Raw genomic sequence first — 23,139 nt, forward strand, 5'->3', positions numbered from 1 at the left:
TTGTGATTCCCCAACTACCCCCCCTCCAACACACACACACACACCAGAAGGCTTTATTGAGGTGACCTTAGTTTGTTCCACCTTTATTGGTCCATAACAGGAGAAAGTTCCGTGGTTTGATATATGTTACTGGCACACATGCATACATCCCCAGATCTCATCTCATGATGATGCCCAGGTAGATTTGGGAGCCCTTTGCTCACAGAAAGGTCTGATGTGTTTGAGCTGAGTTCTGCTCGGTGCAATGACTGAGATGGGAGATGAATGAGATGGGAGAGTTGAGATGCTTACATTTGACTACATTGGCAAGACAGCAAGAAGGAGCCAGTGTGGTGTAGTGGTTAAGAGCAGTGGACTCGTAATCTGGTGAACCAGGTTCGCGTCTCCGCTCCTCCACATGCAGCTGCTGGGTGACCTTGAGCTAGTCACACTTCTCTGAAGTCTCTCAGCCCCACTCACCTCACAGAGTGTTTGTTGTGGGGGAGGAAGGGAAAGGAGAATGTTAGCCGCTTTGAGACTCCTTCGGGTTGTGATAAAGCGGGATACCAAATCCAAACTCTTCTTCTTCATCTGTGTTCCTGGGTTTCTTTTGTAGGCTGTTGCACTTGGATATTGGGTTCAAATTGATAGCTGTCTAAAACAGGTTCTCTGGGACAACTGAACTGACCAGGTGAGCTGTAGGTCAGTTTAATGTGAGTTCCCCTACACCCAGAAGTCCTTAAAATGACCCTGGTTTTTATTCCTTCACACCTGCAGATGTACCTCTTAGCTTGCTAGGTGCATATGCTTGCTAAACATTTGTCCTACAAATCCTCCGAGGAGCTTAGGGTGGCTCATGGCACTCCTTTCATATGCACAGTTTAAGTTCATAAACCAAACTCCTCAGTTCTGAACTATGGATGCTTCACTCATTCTTCCTCTGTTTCTGCCTCCTCCCCGCTGCTGCCGCCGTTGCAGCTCAGGCACCGCTTGGTCCCATCCCACCCGAATCTTTGATGCTTTCCATGAGTTATCCTCGCCGTGAGAGCTGAAGTCTGACAACAGCACAGCTCAGTGGGAAACAAAATCAAACTAAAGGCGATGTGATTTTTTATTGAGTTCTTGTACACCAAAGATTAGCCTCTCTCATTTTTGGCAGCACTTAAATTGCATTCTAATGCTATTTTGAGACATTGTGCATGGTAAATTGACTCCACCTCGGATCTCGGGTAAATGACTTATGAAATTGTGCTGTTTTCATGGAGTCAAATGCTGCGTTCTGTTGAGGATTGTTAAAACAAGAATTGGAGGTGGGGGTTCTTTTGTGCTCCTTTATCCACCCACCCCTTCCTTAAGGCTGCATTCCTATAAACGCCTACCTGGGAGCTTACTTCTGAGTAGGCATGTATAAGATAGTCCTGTAAGGTCCCTTAGAGAGCAGATTTTACCTTTGTAATAACTGTTTAGAAATGTATGGAAGTTGATCAGATATTATTCTAGGTGAAAAAGCAAGCGCACAGTAAGTGGTGCCAACATTAGCACAAAACTCGGAATTCTTAAAGATAAAAAACATATCTGTAGACTTCTTACTGATTTTGCCACACTAGTCCCAATGGGCAACAGCCTCCACTGCTTCCATCTGTCTGTCTGGAATTTCCCACCAATCTGTTTTCTTGGATGGTCCCAAGCCATATTTTTCTGTCCTTTTCTCTCCACTTTCTTCAAATTGTGCATAACTTTTATACAACTCCATCATTTCCTCCGTTAGCTGCCTCCCCACCCCTCACAAATTAAAAATCCCCAAATGCTTTGGCATTGTTTGCTTCCCCAGAAAGCTGATTTAAGTTTCCCCCCCGTAAATTATTGAGCATTCAGCTTTTGCATCACTGAAGTGCAAACAGGCCTCATGTTTCCACATGGCAGAAACACTTAACCGTTGACTCCTCACCTCCTCTCGTCCAGAAAGGACAATGCAGACTTTTGTTTTGATGCAGCAGGGCAGTCCTTGTGCTCTCAGAATATAATGTGAAGGAGAGGTTTGAATGTCCCGTGTTATATCTGGAGAGTGGCAGCACTTCCAGAAGGCACCAAAACGACCTTCCTGGTGAGTTTGCAATGAGCCCGGACTGGGGCTTCCTCACAGCCAAGCTACAAGCTCACCCTGACTACTGATGGAGGGCAGGAGGCGGCTGTCAGGCTGGTGACATGGATGAGCTGAGCGGTTGGTGCTGGTCAGAGGATGCCTCTGCGTGGGTGAGCAGGTGAGGGCAGGCGGCTGCCAGGCAGCTACTGGCATGCAGAGTTCATTAGCCAGCCTGTCACGCCTCTGACAGGCACGGTCAGGGAATAAATCCTGGCTCGGGCATCCAAGGCACCTTAAAATAGATTCTGGAATTAGGCCTGGTCTGAAACGAGGGAGATTCTCGTTAAAACGGTTCTGCTTTTCGAGAAACGATGCCATCACGCTGGCAGGGCTCGGAGATCGGCTGCTTGCTCCCGAGTGCGGCAAAGCAAATGAATAAATCAAACGCTCTTGCGTGCTTTGAAAGACTGAAGAGATGGCTGGCTGTGGCTCCTCATCTCCCAAGGGGTGGGGGTCAGGGTTAGTCATGCCTTTCAGATTCTGGAAAGGGCCACTGCAGCTGGGCAGAATTTTAGGTGTGCATGTTCCAAGGGGAGGAAACTGGGAAGACTGGAAGTTGGGAAAGCGAGAGGAATTTGCTGCCAGAGAATCCCCACCCCTCAACGAATTTTGGTGTGGAGTTTTCTCCCAACGTTCAGCAGATATCTCCATGAAAAATTAATTTGGGAGGTTTTACTTAGCCCCCTATTGGGATATTCTGGTTTCTACTTGTTTTGTGTTGTTTCCTGGGGTCGGGGGATCTATAAAGTAAGCAGCACCCACCCCATCCTCTCAGGTAAGTTAACCTGATTGCAGAAGTGCCGTGGTCAGCAAGCAAGGCTGTAATTGTCAGCCCAAGCGAGGGAGCGAAAGGTCAGAGGATCAGGTTGCAATCCATTGCGGTTTGCTTACAGGGCTTCTTTTAAAATCCATATAAAACTGTCACTGTTTGGAGGAGGTACGCAAGCAGCTGAAGAAGGAAGGACGTTTCCAAGAGGCTCTCTGAGTTCTGAGTGTTTCCAAGTTCCCCTTGGATGCTTGTAGAGGGGGGCTCATTAATGAACGTACCTGCAGGGGGGCGTGGAAATGGAGTAATTAATTTTAGATACTTGTGAAACCAAAGAAGGTTTAAAATATATATATATGAGTATGTTTTTTAAAAGAACGAATTTCTGGAAGGGACAAGAACCCAGTTAAAGGGAGATGCTTTGAGAGTGAGAGAGATTGAGAGAGAGTTTAAGCAAATATAATTTTGCTGCTCTGACCCCCTTTTATCTCTTGCTTTCAAGCCAGATAATAGCATTTTAGAAGAAGTCACCCCATGTGATTTTCTGTACAAAAGCTTGCGAGATGACGGGCAGATATTTGTTTGTGGTGCCTGAAGGGGCTGAGCAAAGTAATGGGATTGCCTCAAAGGCCTCTCCTCCCTCCCCCCTTTGTAGGGAGACAAAACGCGTAAGTATATCGAGAAGATCCTGCTGGGTCTCCAAATATCCGGCATTTCTGGGCATACAAAGGAAGGGTTTGCCTTCCTGCATTTATCGCTTGTGATCCCAATGCCTCCTTTGCTTCCCCACTCCTCTCTCTCTCTGTCTGCCCTTTGTCTGTGAGGACAGGAAACTGAGATGGTGACAGGCGACAGAACTGAGGAAGGCTGCTGGGCAAGCCTAGCAAAGGACTCGTGAACTTGACCCAGACCCCTCTGGTGCCTGCACACCTTGCACTCAGCCTCCCAAAGTCACTGGAAGGAAGGGGCCGTTGGGGTAGAGCAGGCATAGGCAAACTCGGCCCTCCAGATGTTTTGGGACTACAACTCCCATCATCCCTAGCTAACAGGACCAATGGTCAGGCATGATGGGAATTGTAGTCCCCAAACATCTGGAGGCTGAGTTTGCCTATGCCTGGGGTAGAGCTTTGGTAAGGCCTCTGCCTTAGCCAGCCCTCCTTTTTTTAAAAAAATGCTCTGGTTCCCTCAGCCCAGTGCCTCAGCTCCAGCAGGGACCAGGCTGGAGAGCTCCCACTCCCCACTTGGATTTGGGCATGGCTCCCAAAGAGTTCGGCTTGCTCCCTCTCACAGGGCAATGGGGGGCTAGGGAGTAGAGTAAACATTGTTACAGTGTTCAGGTTCTCTCCACCTCTTCCTTCAAACTCCTCCCCAGAAGCCACCTTCCCTGCGAAGTGAGCCAGTGTGGTGTAGTGGTTAGAGTTTCAGACTAGGACCTGGGAGGTCAGGGGAAAAACAATGCTGTCCAGGATTGTAAAGACTGCAGAGAGAATAATTGGGTGCACTCTTCCCACCTTGGATCAAATCTACGCTTCCAGGCGTCATAAGAAAGCTGCAGAGATAGTGCAGGATAGTACGCACCCCAGAAATGAACTCATTCAGCTTCTGCCTTCTGGAAGAAGGTACAGGATTATAAAGACTAGGACTAGCCGCCTGAGAAACAGTTTTTATCCAAATGTGATTTTGGTTTTAAATGCAGTGTAAGGTAGTCTCTGTGGGAGTATATTGTATTTAATTATGAGGTATCAAGAGTTTTTAGGGGGCTAACCAGGCTGGGATAGATGGGATATCAGGCTTGTTGGTTTTTGAATGTCTGATGTAGATTTTTTCAATTTCATTGTTCTGTATGGGACAATGACAATAAAGATTATTGTATCGTAGCGTAGCGTAGCATAGCGTAGCATATCGATATGGGAGATATCAGGGTGAACCTGGGCCAGTCACTGCCTCTCAGCCTAACCTACCTCAGAAGGTTGTTGTGAGGGCAAGACAGGGAGGGGCAGACGCATATACGTCACCTCGAGATCCTTGAAGTAAAAGGAAGGGATATAAATGCAATAGATGGATAAATAAATGAAGTCTTCACCAGGAACCTTGAGTGCGCCTCCTCCTCCTCAAATGAAATCAACCTGATGTACATGCTGCTTCCTTATGCCACCTTCATCCCTTGTGAACTTGGCCATGCCCTCCTTCTTCCTGCTGCCAAATTCCCTCCCGCCGGTGATCATTGTTGACATCAAAATGATACTGGTACTTTGATGTAGGCAACTGTCCATTGTGCTTCTCAGACTAGGTTGCAAAATCTTGTGTCCAAGTGTCCATTCATCCTTGAGAATCACTGGGTGGCTTTGGACCCGTCACTGCCTCTCAGCCTATCACACGGGGTTGTTTGCTTTTTGTAAAAAAAATTTATTCAAGTCAAAAGTCCAATCAAGAAAGAAAGAACCTAAGCGAACTGCTCCCAATGTTTGTTGGAAATGTAAAGAAAAAGAGGGCACGTTCTATCATATGTGGTGGATGTGCAAGGAAATAAAGGCTTTCTGGGAAATGATATATAACGAGTTGAAAAAGATGTTTAAAATAAACCAGAAGCTTTTTTGTTAGGCATTTTAGGCACAGAAATTCCAAGGGAGCAGAAAAGACTTTTTATGTATGCGCCAACAGCAGCGAGAGTTTTATGTGCCCTGAAATGGAAGGAAAACAAAGTTCCAACATGAGAAGAGTGGCAGATGAAGATGATGGACTGTGCCAAAATGGCAAAGCTAACCGGGAGACTCAGAGACCAAGAGGAGAAGAAATTTAAGAAAGAATGGGAGGAATTTATAATGTATTTAAAAGAGCATTGCAAACAATTAAAAACTTTGGCAGGATTAGATTAATACTTGTGATATAAAATAATATAATGGAAAAGAAGATAATATTAACAATAATTTAGATAAAATTGGAAAAGCTGTATGGGAAAAGGGAGAATAATGGAAACCAGAGCAGGGAGGAGTCAAGGGATTCAGAGGATCCTATGTGCAATGGTGAATGATGTGTTTTGATGGAACTTTTATTTGTGAAACCTATTAAAAATATTTATATATAAAAAAAATAAACACTGCAACGGGGGGGACGGACCTAAGCGAAGTTACAAAGCACTGGAGCAGAGCAGCAGAGGTTGCATTTTCCAAATAAAGAGAGAACAGGTGAAAAATAAAAGCAGCAAAACACATTACACAATCCAAATTCTGTGGTTTGTGGGCAGGCAAAAGTTTTGGGTATGTGAATTTGACACAGAAGAAATTAAACCCCACCAAATCTTGTAGAAATGTTAAAGATTTTCCTTTCTTCCAGGTCTACCCTTTAAAACCCATAATTTGTGAGTTATTTTCTCCACAATAGCCAGAGTGCACATATTTTTGTGCCACAATGAGAGGCTTAAGTCCTGTCATGTCTTCCGATTCTGGGCCTAGTAAGCTCTCACTGCAGCCAGCATCCATGCGAGAAGTTCCTCAGGTCAGAAAGTTGCTGTTTGATCACCTCACAAGCCCCAAAGGGCAAGTTTTAGAGAGGCTTGGGTGAGGCATTTAAATTTGTTTTGGGTCAGCCCAAAATTGAGATGCATGGAAAATTTAGACCATGGAAAAATACCCCAAGAACCCTGTGGAGTATTTGATATATGAGGAAGACACCCAGGTGTGTGGTGCAACCCTCACAGGGTTGTTATGGTGATGAAATGTGGCAGAAGGAGAGAGAAGAACCCAGTAGGCTACCTTGAGTTGCCTGGGGGAAAGATGTGATACCACTGTGTTAAATAAATAAAGTGCTGCGCATATTGCACAGGTCCTGTACTTCATAGATCCAATATTAATGCAGTAATATTTACAGCAAGGTATGCAAATATTGTTGTCCTCCCCCCCCCCCATAGCATATGGGGCTCGGTGTCTGAGGTTGATAAACATTGCCTAACACCACTTAATGTATGGATGAGGCACCTGGAGCCGCTTGGCTCACAGCTCACGCTCTCAGCACCAAGTCTAAATAAATAATCAGTGGAGTGGGTCTCTCATCGTCCGAGTGATTCCTCTCTTGCCTTGTTAGAATTGCCTCCCAGGACAGTGATCTTGCTGCTACTGTAGCTGTAGCCGTAGACTTGGCATTCTCGTGTTCCCCTCCCTCCCGATTCTCTTTCCCCACCAAATTAAGGCAGGAAACAGGAAATCTGTCTCTGCTTAATGAGCTGGAGACATTAAAACAAAGAAAAAGCCACTGCGTTTAATATTCCGCAGGTGTATCAGGTTCTCTCCCAGGTAGTCACCTGCAGTTCCTAAAGAAAACAAAGCAAGCAAGCAATTGGAATGTGGCAGAATTATGGGATGGCAGGACTGGGCTCAGGGAGCGGGCTCTTGCACATAAGCAGCATCCTGGTTCCTCCTCCACCCCATCCAGATGAAACTTTGCTCAAGAAACCAGGATGAATAACAGAAGGTGATGGGAGCACCTTCAGCCAAGGCTCAGAAATGCACAACTGATGGCCAAGATGCTAAATGTGGCACCCAGCTATGTATGGTGGTCTTTCTAACAGAATGGGAGGAGCCATTTCATAGTGGGGGGGGGATAGTGGTGGAAAGAGAGTTCAGAGAGTTCAGAGAGTTCAGAGAGAGAGAGAGAGAGAGAGAACAAAACAGTCCATATCTGAAAGCCATGGTGCAGCTGGAGGAGTAGCCTACAGAGCAAAACAGCTTGGCAGTTTCAGCACCATGGAGAGATCCAAGGCTGCAACTTGATTCAACAAGGGTTGGGAGATGAGACCAGAGGCATTTTGAACCTCTACCTCCTGCCCACTTCTCCTCCGCCCTGCACTCTTTGAAGGAGGCCTAGGTTTTGTTTGCATTTTAAGGAGAAACTACCTCATTTGCACTTCTTGAACCAATATGCAAACCAGAACACAGCTATCCGTCAAAATGCACATTTCTCCAAATGTTGCTATTCAGCAGGTGGTGTGTACAAAGATGCATAGAGGAGCAAAGTGTGCAAAGAAATGTATATATAAGTGAAAAACACACAGAGAGGTGTGTTATATTAAGGGAAAGTGCTTGTGAAATGTGTATGTGTCAAAATTGCATACAAAAGTGTCTTGATTAGGAGAAACTTGCATTAAAATGCTGGTGAACTTTCATGAGGATTATATATATATTTGCAAATTTATGTGGAAATGTGGAAGAATGAATTTAAGATTGGGGAAAAATCAGAAACTGAGAGAACTGGAACTGAGCAGTCTGTCCATCCCTGACACTAGAGAACCTCTTCAAGGAACAACAACCCCTCACTCTCAAAGGCAAGTCCTTCTCCTGCCTTCCATCATGGCCTCCTTCCACCTAGAGCAGGGGTCAGCCAAGTTTTTGTGGCTTGGGCCAGTTCACAGTCCCAAAGACGCCGGGGTGGGCCAGAGTGCACGGGCACACACGCACATATAAGCAAACGCGAGGCGTGCACAGCTTCCCATTGGCTGCAAGAGCTTCCTGCAGCCAATGGGAAGCCAGCCAGCATTGCGGAAGGCGGTCCCCATTCTGCTCTGCGGCAGTTTAGTGTGGCGCACTGGAGCCGCCCCATGGGCCTTAGGTTGCCGACCCCTGACCTAGAGCACCCTCTGCCCTTTTGGAGTGGCAAACATCTTGTGGAAGGCACCAGTCTTAGAGGTGCATTGAGATGAGATTGAGATATTATATATATATATATATATAAATAGTGAAAATTTAAGTGGGAATGGTCTGGAACCAGCTAATCACTTGAGAAAGTGACACAGACCAGAAAGAGATTGAGATCCATCCTTCCGTCATGGAGAAGCTGTTGTGTCCCAAACAAGACCAGAAGCCCATCTAGCATTTCCTCTCTCTGAATTCCAGGTGCTATAGACTCTCTGTCAGGCTTACAAAGAGCACATGAGCATGTGTCAAGCGCAGTGGCCACCAACCCCTTCCCTTTCCCTGGCACCATGGAAGGCAGAATGAGCTCTCCATTTGTGTCCCAACAAAGTGCAGCAAACAGCCCCAAATTTCCCAGCAGAGTTTGGTGGCCATACAAATAGCTCAAGATTCAGTGGCTGTTACTCTTTGAATTTTATTGAACATTAAATCCATCACGCACAAGGGAGGGGGGAAGGGAGAGGGAATGTAGGAAGAAAAATGAATGCAACATTTTTCAAGGTCACTTACACGGATTGTTTCCTCCCACTTCCCAATGCACAACGGACGGATCCAGGGCACTGGTGTGAAAAAAATCCTGCATCAATTAACCACAAGGCCTCTGATCCAGCAGTGTGAACTCCACATCATCACACTTGCATTTTTTTTCTCTAGTTCTATCTCAACTGGGCTACAGTCGGAATCCATTCTGGGGCCTTCAAAGTCCACCCCAGAGGATCAAGGTCCTCTGCTGTCCAAGGCTCAATCCATGCATTATCATCATCGGGGGGGGGGGGGCTAGATAAGTCATCACTAAATGCTCCCTTCCTGGGATGGCTGACCCTTCCATGAGGCAGAGCAAAGGTGGCCAACTCTGGCAGCAGATGCTGAGGGGCAGGAAGAAGTAGCAAGGTGACCAGGCATAGGCAAACTCGCCCTCCAGATGTTTTGGGACTACAGTTCCCATCATCCCTGACCACCGGTCCTGTTAGCTAGGGATCATGGGAGTTGTAGTCCCAAAACATCTGGAGGGCCGAGTTTGCCTATGCCTGAAGGTGACTCTGAAATTATCGGTTCTGCTCAGATATCAGTCCTAGGGGTATAACTGAATGTTGTCAATAATCACTGGCTGGCTGACAACTTGTGAATTTGTCCAGTCCTCTTTCAAAACCATTATAAGCCCTTTTGGGCATCTCATACTCACACAGTTACTGTTGCACGGGGTGGGACAGTGGGTCTCTCTTCCTGACACCAGCCACTCTTTCTGCATTCTTGACTCCTGGTCACATGCCTCTCACATCCTATTATAAGCAGTGCTTTCTTCTGGGGGGGGGGTACACAGGGGTATGCATACCCCTAAACATTTTGTTAATCTTAAGTTTGGCCTCATTGAGTATTTCAATATGAGTTGGAAAATGAGAGTACCCCTAAACATTATTTTTTTGGGGAAAGCACTAATTATAAGGATGTGTAAATAATGTTTATTCCCTAAGAAGGACTGAACCATGTCTTTGTTCTGGGGTTCTGGCACTTCTTCTATAGCTTCCACTAGGTTCAGCTTAGGTTGCATGCCCTTCTGAAATACATGTGTCCCAAATACATCACTGAGATGGTACGGAATGAGCACTTTCATAGGACTATTTTGTTGCCCTTCTCCTTACACCACTTTCGAAATGCCACCATGTTCCACAGCAGTTTTGCCATACACTGAGAAGTACACAACATCTGAGGTATTGCCAAAAATTGTATGTGATGCACTATTCTTTGAAGGGTGACGAGACTAATCCAAATGGCATCCTTTATGCTGGAACAGCCCTTCTGGGGTGCTAAATGCCATGTAGCCAAAGGAATCTGATGATCTGCTAGTGTCATAGCCAAAGATATAAAGGCTGAAGCCTACTTTGAAGTAAGCAGCACCTGCCCTTTGGAATTCCTTCCCCTCCTCTGTTGTCTTTTCTGCATCTGCTTTCCTCTTTTCCATCTTTCTCTTTCAACAAACCATTTAAGATCTTTCCAAGGCTGTATCTGTATTGGAATCATTTTAAAGGTTTTATTATTATTATTCTTTTATCTTCCTGTTCACTTCCCTGGGCAACTTTGGGAGGGAGAGCAGGATATAAATTTAATAAACAAAGAAGTTTTGTCAGTGTTAGGTAAGGGGAGACCACCTGCAACAACGTTAGTTTGCACCTCTCAAATCTATGAGCATGTGAAGAGTTCCATTCTATTTCTGTTATCAAGACAGTGGAAGAAACCCATTCTGATGAGATCTGGCTATTATTACAGGTATTACAGCCAGGTTTAGCTGAATTTTATGTCTGGAATGCTTGGCATAACATGGAGTGTCAGTGAAAAAAATGGGTGATTATGTCTGTACATGCTTCATTGTTCATTTGTAATGCAGGATCCACACTATTAGCATCCAAAGTCATGTGGAGATCTTGCTGCTGATTCCTTCCTTTTATGGGAACTTTTGCAACCTACATTTTACCTTCTGAAATAGGGTCCTTATACTCCAGAGCAGCTTTGAAACATCAATTGATAACACTAAGGGATCCTCCATAGTCCCCTGGGTTTACATCTGGAGCTTCCAAGTTAAAGCATAGCTTGTAAAATAGCACCAAATATAACTGAGCTGGAATTGTGGATTAAGGGGGCCTGAAGCCATTCTTGGTTCATGCCTATTTATTCTCACCTGACTGTGTGCGACGGGTCATGATCACACTTAAGAAATTGTCCGGAGGCATTTCATCCTCATTTCCATCAAAATCCCCTGAATCACTACCACTTTCATAATAGACTTGCACACTTTTGGCAAAATGTCCTTTATTTGCGGCATTTGTTACAAGTCACCTTTCAAACAAGACACTCTTGGAAATCAGCGTTGCGGTTTGGATCCCCCTCAATGGGAGCAGAAACAACTTTGCCCTGCACATTTGCCTTACAAGGCAGAACGGAAGCAGATTCCCTCCCCACCCCCACCCCCACCACCTTTGGAGAAGTTGTCTCAAACTCCCTTTCCCCTCCCTGGCATGGCTTTTCTTCTGTTTTTATACAAATTCGTGAAGGAGAACACTATTGATGACTACTAGCTATGAGGGCTACAGTCTGCCTCCCTGGTCAGAGGCAGTAATGCTTCTGAATACAGTGGTACCTCGGGTTACAGACGCTTCAGGTTACAGACGCTTCAGGTTACAGACTCCGCTAACCCAGAAATAGTACCTTGGGTTAAGAACTTTGCTTCAGGATGAGAACAGAAATCACGCGGCAGCAGTGGGAGGCCCCTTTAGCTAAAGTGGTACCTCAGGTTAAGAACAATTTCAGGTTAAGAACGGACCTCCAGAACGAATTAAGTTCATAACCCGAGGTACCACTGTACCAGTTCATGGAAACCACAAGAGAAGAATCCTGCTGGCAGGTTTCCCATAATGGGCATCTGGTTGGCCAATATGAGAACGGGATGCTGGAAAAGATGGATCTGATCCACGGGGCTCTTCTTAAGTTCTGATGCTCTAGTGGAGAAGCCCGAGAAACATGTGGAGAGGGATTCGGCACTGTGAATGGCATTCTCAGCCAGTTATTCCAACAGCTGTCCCCCTGCCCCCCAAAAAAGAAGCTTTCTTTCCAGTAGAAGTGTCTATTGACGTTCGGATGAAGAGGTTTTCATAACAATGCAGTCTCTAATCACTTCCTCAGCTATGTTGCCAAAATCACAAGTCACACATAATGCAATGACATAGCAATCTATTGGCTCTCTTGGTAGTTGAAGCCTTGAATAAAATGTGTCGCTTTCAGCAATCACACTCACAGGAAGGTTTTGAAAGGCCTCTTTGCTTGTGGAAGCTCCAAAATGTGAACCACCCCAAATTTCTCCTCCGTTCCTACTTTGGCCTGCCCTCCTTCTGAGGAAAGATGCCTCTTTTGCCCTTCTGCAGGAACACCATGGAGGAGCCTGTGCATGGGATTTATTCCCTTCTCTCAGCGTTCTGACTGGGTTTAGGGCAGTAGTTCTGAGCAGGAACGCATTCAATAAAAATTTGATGTGGCACTATAGCTCAGCAGAATCATCTTTTTAAGGATTCCACCTCTGGAGTATATTCCATTTTTAGTGCATTCTTTTTGGCACTGCAAATGAACTCTTAGCTTGTTAACCAGTTTATGGGGAAGAGGAAGAGGAAGAGGAAGAAGGAGAAGATTGTCTCATCCTAGTATTTCCCTGAGCAATATTTAGCTTGCTCTCTATGTGTCAGGGACTCTGGGGCTTTCTGTGGGGAGCTCTGGATCTGGCACTGAGAACTGTCTTGGCGAGTCACTGAATCCAGTGGGTTGAATCCAACTAAGCTTTGCTCCAAGTAGATCCATTGAAATTAATGGCCCAAAGTTAGTTATGTAAATTCGTTCCTATGTGTCTACTCTAACATCTGTAGAGCCCTCTTCAGGCAGGAAGGAGAACAGCTGTCAGCAGCACTGGCTCCTCTGAGGAAGCATCTGAACTGGTGAGGCTTGGGATAAAGACTAGGAGATCTGGGCTTCTCCTTTCACCTTCTGGCATGAACCTTCTGTCTGCAGCAGTTACTACTATGCAACCTTAGCATGCTCCAGAGCCAGACTTAGTGCAACCGGCCCTCATCTTGAGTCTTTTCCTTCACATCATCATTGCTTCTTCTACCACCATTTGTGAAGTGCCATGTAGAAGTCGCAAGTTTGGCTCTGAATGATACCAACGAGAGGAAGCCACCCCTGAGCCAATGGGCAGGCCAGACAAGAAGCCAACTCTTCCTGGTGGATATAAAGTTGTGAAGCCTGTTGAGAAGAAGTAATAAATTTGCCACATTTAGTGCAGCTGTAATAAATTTTGATTCTTTGTCCTCTGAGGTTCACATTGGTTTAGCATGCAAAACGAAGCCATTTGGGAGCACAAGGATGTGGAGGATTGAGAAATGGGCCAAGAAACAACAACCACAAGGCTTATTACAGCTCGTAGGGTCTTTCTCCATGAGGTCCACCACCCTCAGGGCATCAATGTATCTTGGGCATCCTTCTCATGGTGGACATGATGGGACTGTGCGGATTTTCCCTGGGTGTGCGCTGAAATCCAGATTAGCAGGAATTGTAGTGGAGTCGGAGAATATCACCATGAAGGTTTGACTTTGCTGCAGTTTGCTTGCAAGGGCTGGGTGGAGAGACATTCTCAGAGTAGCTCCTAGACTGCAGGGTATGGAAGTATGAAAGCCAGGTTGAGGAAAACTCATTGGGTGGCCAAGGGCAAGTAGTTGCCACATCTGATCCTGCCTCTCTAGTTGAGAGACGAGAAGTCCAGTCTTGGAAAAGCAGGATTCAGTTGTTACTGATAAGTAAGATGAAGCAAAAGCTGATGGTTTGTTTCCTGTCTGTCTGTCTGTCTGTCTGTCTGTCTGTCTCACACTTCCAGTAAGCTGAAGGTGGTGTCTCCACATATCTTCACAACAACCCAACAGTGTCATAACAATGGCTTGACTTTGCTACAGTTTGTTTGCAAGAGATTTGTAGCTAAGTCTCTGTAGTCACTAGAGTCTGGTGGAGGGACAGAGAACCTTTGGCGCTCCAGTTACTGCTGAACTACAACCCCCATCAGCCCCAGCAAGGATAGCCAAAGGTAATGAGACTTGTAGTTCAGCCACATCTGGACAGCCAGAGGTTCCTCACACCTGGTCAAGTGGAAGCATTGAGTTTGCATTTGGACTTTTGGTCAAAGTGGGAAATAATCAGCAGTTGCATTTAAAAGGATGCATTTTGTTGCCTATTGCTTTTGCTACAGTTCTAATGCTAAAAGCATCTAATTTGCATTACTGCTGAGGCTTGTGGGAAATTCACCATAAGCTAAAACGAGAAAGAAAGTGGAGCTTAAAGGGAGGGATAACAGGCTGCACGTAAGTCTTGCAGACTGGGGCATTCAGTTTGACAAGTTCAGAGGTTGCACAGCTGCTTGTCACCAAGGCTTCAGTGCTGCCTTAGGCTTCCCCACAGATCTTCACAGTCTTTCCTTGGAGGTATTTGCACTGCTCTGACCAAATTGTAATTGGTGTCACGATCAAGGCAAAAGAATAAAGTTTTGAAGGGCAGTTGAAAACAATAAAGTCCAGCCTATACTGTGAGTCACTTTAGATCTCTCAAAAATAGATGGTCTTTTCACCCCCTTGGTGCTCTCTAATGGCTCCTGAAATTGCTAACCCAATTTGGAACTGAGCAGAGGGGGCTTTCTCCCACAACTAACATCCGGTTTACTGGCCTGTGGTTTCCTAGTTCCACAATGGATCCCTATAAAAATGAGGATGCTGCTTCTGTCCTGCCCGCTTCCAACATGGAAACTGTTAAGCCAGCAAGTTCCTCTTGCCCTGTGCTCAGTTAGGCTTGGCCCTTCCTTGCAGCATCACCTGGGAGACCACAAATCTCAATCCCTGGGATACTAAATAAGTAGAAAGACAGTCCGGCTCTTCCATGTCTGATTTTGCAGTCAACGTCCTCACTGTGCATGACCTGAGCTTCTGACAAGATGGAATGAGGTTTGGAAACAAACTGGGACATGCTTGCCGCACCCTAGCTGGGTGGCATAGAGGAGAATCGACCCGTCCCCCCTCCCCAACAGACCACAGAGAGTTCAGAAGACAGTCTTCTGCCTTCTTCAGACTTGTGTAGCTTGTTTGTTTCACATCAAGAATGATGAGGCCTGCACCTTGGTCCTCTCAGAGACATTATCCGGCAGCTTCCTCTTATTCATCACAGCAAATGGCCCAGACTGACTGGAGAAGTGCTTCTGTGGGAAAAGGAACAACGTTCCCCTCCTCCTTTCCCGTGGACCTGCTATACTCAAGTGCTTGGCAGGGGGGGTGGGTGGGCTGGAGGCTCTGTCTGCAGACAGATTTCCTTGCTGCCACTAGACTTTTCCTTCAGGGGGCTCTTCCTTAGCTGAAGAGGAACATGGCCGTTTCCTGTGTGATTTGGGTCAGCTTGAAGTGGACCCCAGCTGGCAATCCACTCGAGCTCTTTTCAGAGCAAGGCAGAGACTTATCAAGAACGGGAACAGGATCTAATCACTCGCTCCGGAATGAGCTCGGTGTGGCAGCTCCCATGCAACCATTTGTTTCTGGAAGGACTAGGTCCCTCCTGAATAGGTTGATTGCCTGCTCATTTAAACATTTATTATGTTGTGCTAGCAAGGGGGGCACTCATGTGGTTGTAAGCAGAGCCTCTGTAGTCTGCCTGCTAAGCCACCACCAACCCAAAGATTGCCACACTGTTCACAGCCAGAGATGGGTGGGGTGGGGTGGTGGTATTTTAGCGACTTGGGGAGCAAGGTGATAAGAGGAATGAAGGAGTAACAGCACCAGTCAGAAGGTCTGGTGCCATTTCTTTTACCCTGAAAGAATGATTGCTTTGTGGAGATGCCATGTGGGGATGAGGCATTACCCTAAAGCCAGTTCGGAGAAAGGGCAGAGATTTCGTGCCCTCACTCTGTAGCCTTGTGTGCAAGCAAAAAAAAAAAAGTTGCCTCTCAGCAACTGGAACTTCTAGGGGCCCGGTTGTCATTTGTGACCATGAAATAGGTAGTGGCTAAAAAAAAAAAAAAAAAAGGTGAGCCACCTACTTCCGAACTGAATATAACTTTTGGTTCAGCACTAGTTTTCCTGGACTTCAGGAGGGTGGCCTGATTTTCTGTGTGCTCTCTTGGTAAGGCACATTGCAACGAGGTCCCTATGGATGCAGCTGACTCCCCCCCCCCCCCCATACACACACTCTTAAAGACACAAGAGCCTCATGGGCAGCAAGTGACACTGCTGATTTCCCAAAGTGCTGCTAAGATGCAGACAAACAGCATTTCAGAAATGGAAGAATAGCCACTCCCCACGTGCCTTCTTGGGTTTCAGGTTCTATCTATCTATCTATCATCTATCTATCTATCATCTATCTATCTATCTATCTATCATCTATCTATCTATCTATCATCTATCATCTATCATCTATCATCTATCATCTATCTATCTATCTATCTATCTATCTATCATCTATCTATCTATCATCTATCTATCTATCATCTATCTATCTATCATCTATCTATCTATCTATCTATCTATCTATCTATCTATCTATCTATCTATCTATCATCTATCTATCTATCTATCTATCTATCTATCATCTATCTATCTATCATCTATCTATCTATCTATCTATCTATCTATCTATCTATCTATCATCTATCATCTGTGTGTCTGTCTACCTCTCCAATGCCTTGTGGTTTTTATCTTCTGCCTTTGACTGTTAGATTGGCAACAGTGACACATTCTGGAGAGCCACAAAACTTCTATGAAGTCAGCACCAGCCATTTTGCCATTCCTAACTTCTGGTCCTGCCCTTTGCTGAGCAGAACCACCTGCCAGCATTTCCTGGGACAGGCACACCCCAGGCCCAATGCCGTGTGCCTCGTTTCTGTAATTTTCAATTAAAATGCTAAAAGGATGCTCCTTTCGCTCAGCACGCCACAGAGTGCCTGGGCAGCTGACGCTGTCGTCTCAAACTTGCCAGGGTCATCTGTCAGAAATCCTTCGCCCAAATCCACTTAGGGGATTAAGGCAGCGCTTGATGCCGTGAGGGGGTGTGGCTCCAGCCGGCATCCGTGGCCATCTTGGCAGGCCTTTCTCTCTCCCTACTTCTGCTGGTTACAGTGCAGCATTTTCTTAAACAGAGGCCGGAGCAGCAGCAGAGGCCTTGTATAGAAGAAGATATCACAAATTCACAGAGGAGATTGAGCTTGACAACTCCCAGCCATTATGTCTAAGTAGAACTTCATAGCTCAGGGGCAGTCTACCTCTGGGAACCAGACTGGAGTCAGGTGGCAGGGGACTGACATCCTTGTCTGGGTATCTCCAGTGGCACCTGGATAGTTGCTGCAAGGGGGGTCATTCTTCCAAACGAAAACCAGGACTGTGTTGTTCCAAACAAACCATATCTGGGCCCCATCAGTAGTTTACTGTTGTTTTGATAGACTTTTTCCTGCCGCTTGTAGGATTTTCAAAGAATCTTTTCACTGGGGCGGGAAATGGAAGAATCCCAATATTTTATGTATTTCTTAAATGTCTGGCATTAGATCAGATTTCCAGATACAGCCAGTGTAAATATTGGGGGAGGGGGAATGATACCCAGCAGTGGCTGGTGCCCATTAGGACCAGTCAGGCGGAAGGCGGAGAGCCCAAAGAGTTGGTGGCACCAGAGCCAAGTTATTTTAGATTTGTCCCCATTCTTCTCCACGGTAATAAGGACAGCACCTAAGAGGAAGGTGACAGGCAGGTCTAGCTCATGAACCAGTTGTAAGTCAGAAGGCAGGCAGGTGAGGGCTGCCTCAGGCCAGACTGAGGTTGTTGGGGCAGTGCCCCATTTACCTTGTTGAAGCAGCCTCCCCAGGTGAGACGACCTTCCCACCAGCTTCCAAGAAACCCACATCTTGACATGCCTGAGGAGGGTCTCCTGCTTGGGGTTTCATTCTATTTGCCAGGAAATGACGCTTTGGGCAAAATCTGGCCTCTTCAGAGCTGAGGCCCAGAGAAGTGTGCTAGTCTCCTTTGCCCAGGTACATTTGTGTGTGCGCGCGCAACCCACAATGCTGCATTGACCCAAGGAAGGCCTCAGGAGTGACTGAGAGAAGCTTCTTCTCCCAACCGGCCTTAAGCCCCAAGGAGCCCTGGCAGTGGCTTGTGCTCTTAGCATCTCAGCATCCTTTTAAAGATTTCTTGGAACAAGTTCCTGGTCAAGCTGAGGGAGGAAAACCAATGGTGAGCATCCCTGCTCCCAGGCCCCGATGGAGGTGATGGAGGACCTGCATCAGTGAGTGATTGCCTTTCCAATACCTCTTAGCGAAAGCTGGAGGACCTTGAAGAGGGAGAGCTCCTGGCTATCTTTTTGTGATAAACTGGAGTCTCCAGTGAGTAAACAATTGGTTTATTCTACACTGCCACCCCACAACTCCCTCCCTCCCCCACATTGCAGTCCTTCTTGCAGTAACATCTATTATGTCAACCCCCAAAATGTGTGGAAAGCATCCTCTGTTGCTGCCCCTCCCCCCCTTTGCTATAGAGAAGCAGCACCAAAGCAAGTAAAATGACCCGTCATGGGGGATGAAATATGCCCACATTCTTGGCAAAGCCTGTTTTTATTGCATGATGGTCCGAGATTCCGTGGATCAAGGCATCCGGCACTATTTCCAAATGGCTCGCTGGCCCCGGTTGTCGTCGCTCACAGGCGCTGGGGCCATTCCCCCCCCCTTCTGGTTTACTCTTTTCTAGCCGGATTATTATCCATAAGTTTTGAAACAGCAAAGGATTCCTGAGTGCTTTATAAATTAGGGCTGTATTATAGCTGCACCCAACAGCGCAGCTATATTTTTAGATGGTGTCAGAGTTTCTATTATAAACCCCATTTTTCAGAGCTTTATAACTTGGCCATAAAACTTTCACTGTGCGCCAACACCCAGAATAGACCGACTGCGTCTTGCACTTCGGAGAGGGAGGGGAATTAAAATCTTTTGGCCATATAATGGGGGTGTTTCTGTGCGTGAGACCGGGAGCAGGGCATATTGATTGTTGTGCGAAGTGAAGACAGAGAGGGCTCTTCACTTTCTCAGTTCATGAGTAGCCCCTGCCAGGCAGGAAGCAGCAATCATTAATGTCTCGTCAAGGTGATCTTGATATGAAACCTCATTTGCTTACCTGCAAAGTGGAAGCAAGTTGTAGGACTGTTTCACTCAGTCGTCAGAACACTTTTAGCACAGTCCTAAAAAGGTAACATGTCAATGGGGCAAATATGTGCTTGGGTATCATGCAGGTCCACTCACCCTGAAGGCAAACACCCCAACATTTCTCCGATGAAAATAAAAGTAAAGGTAAAGGGAACCCTGACCATTAGGTCCAGTCGTGACCGACTCTGGGGTTGCGGCACTCATCTCACTTTATTGGCCGAGGGAGCCGGCGTTTGTCCGCAGACAGCTTCTGGGTCATGTGGCCAGCATGATAAAGTCGCTTCTGGCGAACCAGAGCAGCACACGGAAACACCGTTTACCTTCCCGCTGGAGTGGTACCTATTTATCTACTTGCACTTTGTGCTTTCAAACTGCTAGGTTGGAAGGAGATGAAAATAGGGGCATCCTATTCAATTATAATTATATTATTGATACCCTGCCCATCTGACTGGGTTGCCCCAGCCACTCTGGGCGGCTTCCAACATATATTAAAAACATAACAAAACATTAAATATTAAAATAAAACTTCCCTATGCAGGGCTGCCTTCAGATGTCTTCTAAAGGTTGCATAGTTACTTATCTCCTTGGCTCGGGGGTTGCATAACTCCAAACCCTCCAACATTTCTTCGATGAAAATAGAGATGTTCTAAGGAAAAGCAGGACCAAATCAGAAACCAGGATGGCTTCTGTAAATCTGGGACAGTCCCTGGAAAATAGGGACACTTGGAAGGTCTGTGAAGGAGCTATGCTAACCTTCTGCTTCCTGTTCAGTGTAGATTCAGTGGCAAACCTGGAGGCAGGGTGGGGTTCTCAGTCCACCATGCTGATCAGTATTGGAGTATGATGCTCAAGTTTCTGCTTCGAAAGGCACAGCTTGCAAATGAAAGGGAGGCAAATTGGGAGTCTCCAGCCTGAAAGGTGGTGGGTAGCTTCCTTTTGCCTCCCCTTCCCACCCCCGTACATGAGGGAGGGGAAGGAAGAGTCCAGGGAGGGGCCCCTCCTCCCTTTGCTTCTGCATCCCTCTTTCTGCCTGGAAATGCATTTCTCTTAAGTTTATTACAGAGAGTGCTGCATTCATTTCGCCTCCAGAATGCTGCCTTGTAAGGAACACCCTATAAAATTTCGTTTCAGGTGCTGCAAACGCCACAAGAATCCATTAAAATGGGGGGGGGGTTGCTGCTGTTGTTTTCTAAGTCATATTGAATTACAGCCTTTGGGGAGGATGTTTTTACCGTCTTTCTTCTTCTTCTTTCTATCCTTTGTACTGCCCACTATTTCTAATCTAAGACCTGCTCCCCCCAAAAAAACAAAAAAAAGGAACCAACACATCCACTCTTACATGCATAATGCATAACGTAACTGCCGCAGACATTTTGGCAGGTGTAATGATGCTGGTTTTATAAGGAAGGCTCACCTTTAATCTCACTTCACCTGGGTCCAAAAGTCAATATTTTCCCACCAAGATCCTGGATTTGCTTGTCGTTCTTTTCTCTTTCCTTCTCATGCTGTTTAGTAGGGAGAAAGCAAGAGGAGGGGAAACTAGTTCCAGAATTGCTCAAGGCCCCTGTCCATCAGGAGCCAAGCCAGAATAAATTATGGAAAGTCATAAAGATCACATCATAAATAAATCACACAGTTAGAGCTGTTGTGCAAAATTCACTGGCTCACAGGATCCAGCTCGTTTCCCTTGGTGCAGGATCTTCAGATACTTTCCCACATAGAGAACTCAGTGCCAGGCCACTCTTGGAGGCTGGAAATGGTGGAACTGCCCATCCTTACCCAGGATAAAAGATAGAAACCTTACATCAATGCAGGCTAGCAGGGAGCACCTGAAAAGGGAGTGTCAGATGAGAAAGAGGCAAGAACAGAAAGCTTGTTTTTGAAGGTGCCACCATAAACCACCCATCTCAAGTGCTTGGGTTAGGTACAACATTCCTCCACCTCGCCTGCCATACCCTCTCTTCTGCCGACTCAAAGGCCTGGAAAGGCAATTGTTCTCTTGGTTATAGATAGACCAGGAAATCCTGGTTGTCCTACAATGGATGGCCCAAAGAGACCTCAGTGGCAACAAGGTGAGCCTAGTGGCCAGGTGGCCAGCTTTACGGATGAGAGTCTCATCAGCAGAAATTGCCCATCCATGGTCTCCCCCCCCCCCCCCGCTATGGGGAGATGTACAGTATACCTGTTTTGTTTTTATTAATTTTGAAATTTGCATCTATACATATAAATTAGTAAGTGAAGGTTTTGTGCAAATTTCTGGTGCTCCATAACTGCATATGTAATGGCAGACTGGTCAACTTCACACACCTACTTTGGCACTAGATGTGTCTGTTCTCCAGCCTGAGGTTCAACTCTCAGAGGCTCTAGCAAGAGAGTCAGAGCCTGAAGAAGAAGGGGAATAACTTTGCTTTTACTAACTTTAACAAGGGCCCCACATCCTACAGAAATTAATGGAGATGACTCAGATCCTTTATAGTGAATTGTGTCTACTAACAGGGGGGTGAGGGTGGCAGGCTTTCCTTACATCAGGGATTTCAACCCTTCTTCAACCCTTAAAAGGAAATGTAAGTTTAGCCTGTCAGGATATTAGCCTCAAACTCATATTACTCACACATGCAAATGTGAGAACCAGATCTCCTAGTTTCCCTTCTGCGTTTCCGTTTTCCGTAGCCACCATGAATTGGCCACAGTCCGAATCTGGGGTAAAGACTTATCTCTCACACTATCCCATCCTCATTTTCATTTCCAACTAAGGGAGAGAGAACTTCTCTTTGCAAAATCCAAAGGCAGCGAGTCAGATTCTGCCAGATTCTGGTGCATTTTAGCCCTTGGGGAGTCTTCTGTCCTTCTTTTCTTTTCTTTTTTTTACCGTTGCTGTACAGAAAGATGAAAATGCTTCATTAAGAAGCAAAACGCCGTTGTGTTTTATCTGGAGGAGATCCTAGAGGACTAAATTAGGAGCGAGAAACATCTGTTGCTTTCTGCCTTTGTTTTAGTGCTCAATCTGCCAGCAATTCTGGCCTTTTGTACCCTTTTTAATGCGTCCCCTTATTCTAAATATTAGGGCATGTTTTGTTCATTAACTGCCATCATGTTGCAACCTTCTGGCAGAGGCAGCTCAAAGACCAGCGAGGGAGAAATTGGGGGCTTTTCTCTCTCGTGCCAAGAACTAACAGATCAGCTTTTGGAAGTAGAAGCTGAGCCAAAAGTTGCTCTGTGAGAACTTTCCGCTCAAAATTTGGGGAACAAAAAACCTGAGCCTCTCCGCGCGCGCGCACACACACACACACACACACACACCCTCCATTCCTGGCATGCTGTTGTGTTTTTCTTTCCTTCTCATGTTTTGCTGCTACTGTTCCTGCCTCTGGTTTCTGGGTGGCTGCCATTTTTATTTCCCATAATCCCCTGGGAACAATTCTACATCTTTGTGAACGGTTGTTCCAAGGGGATGACTAGGGTGGGCGGGCAGGTGGAATAATGGCTTTTTGGTGCTCATAGGTTTGTCACCAGCAAGGACTCCTTATTTTGGCTCAGACTTATGAAACGGATGGCATTTTAAGGAATGAACAATGGTGTAGCGGCAAGTGCAGGAACTGATTTCATGGAGTGGGGCCTACAGGGCATGAACTGCTTGTGCTCATTAGGCCTGAAACCCAGCCAAGCCTGTGAAGTTTGTGTTTCTCTAACAAAGAGTTAACTTCAGCATTGAACCGTATGATTTACTGTCTGGCTTGCTCCATGACAAATACCAATAACAAATGCTTTTCAACAGCATGCCACGTGCGCCACCTAATGCCCATAGCCACACATACCCCTGCAT

General features: G+C 46.1%; 1 protein-coding gene across 4 annotated transcripts in view; it reads left to right on the plus strand.

The window, feature by feature from the left end:
• Positions 1-23,139, plus strand: part of CAMTA1 (calmodulin binding transcription activator 1) — a 692,042-nt gene that overhangs the window by 501,015 nt on the left and 167,888 nt on the right. The window lies entirely within an intron of this gene.

The sequence above is a fragment of the Podarcis raffonei genome, chromosome 8 (genome assembly GCF_027172205.1).
Source record: "Podarcis raffonei isolate rPodRaf1 chromosome 8, rPodRaf1.pri, whole genome shotgun sequence".
Lineage (NCBI taxonomy): Eukaryota > Metazoa > Chordata > Lepidosauria > Squamata > Lacertidae > Podarcis > Podarcis raffonei.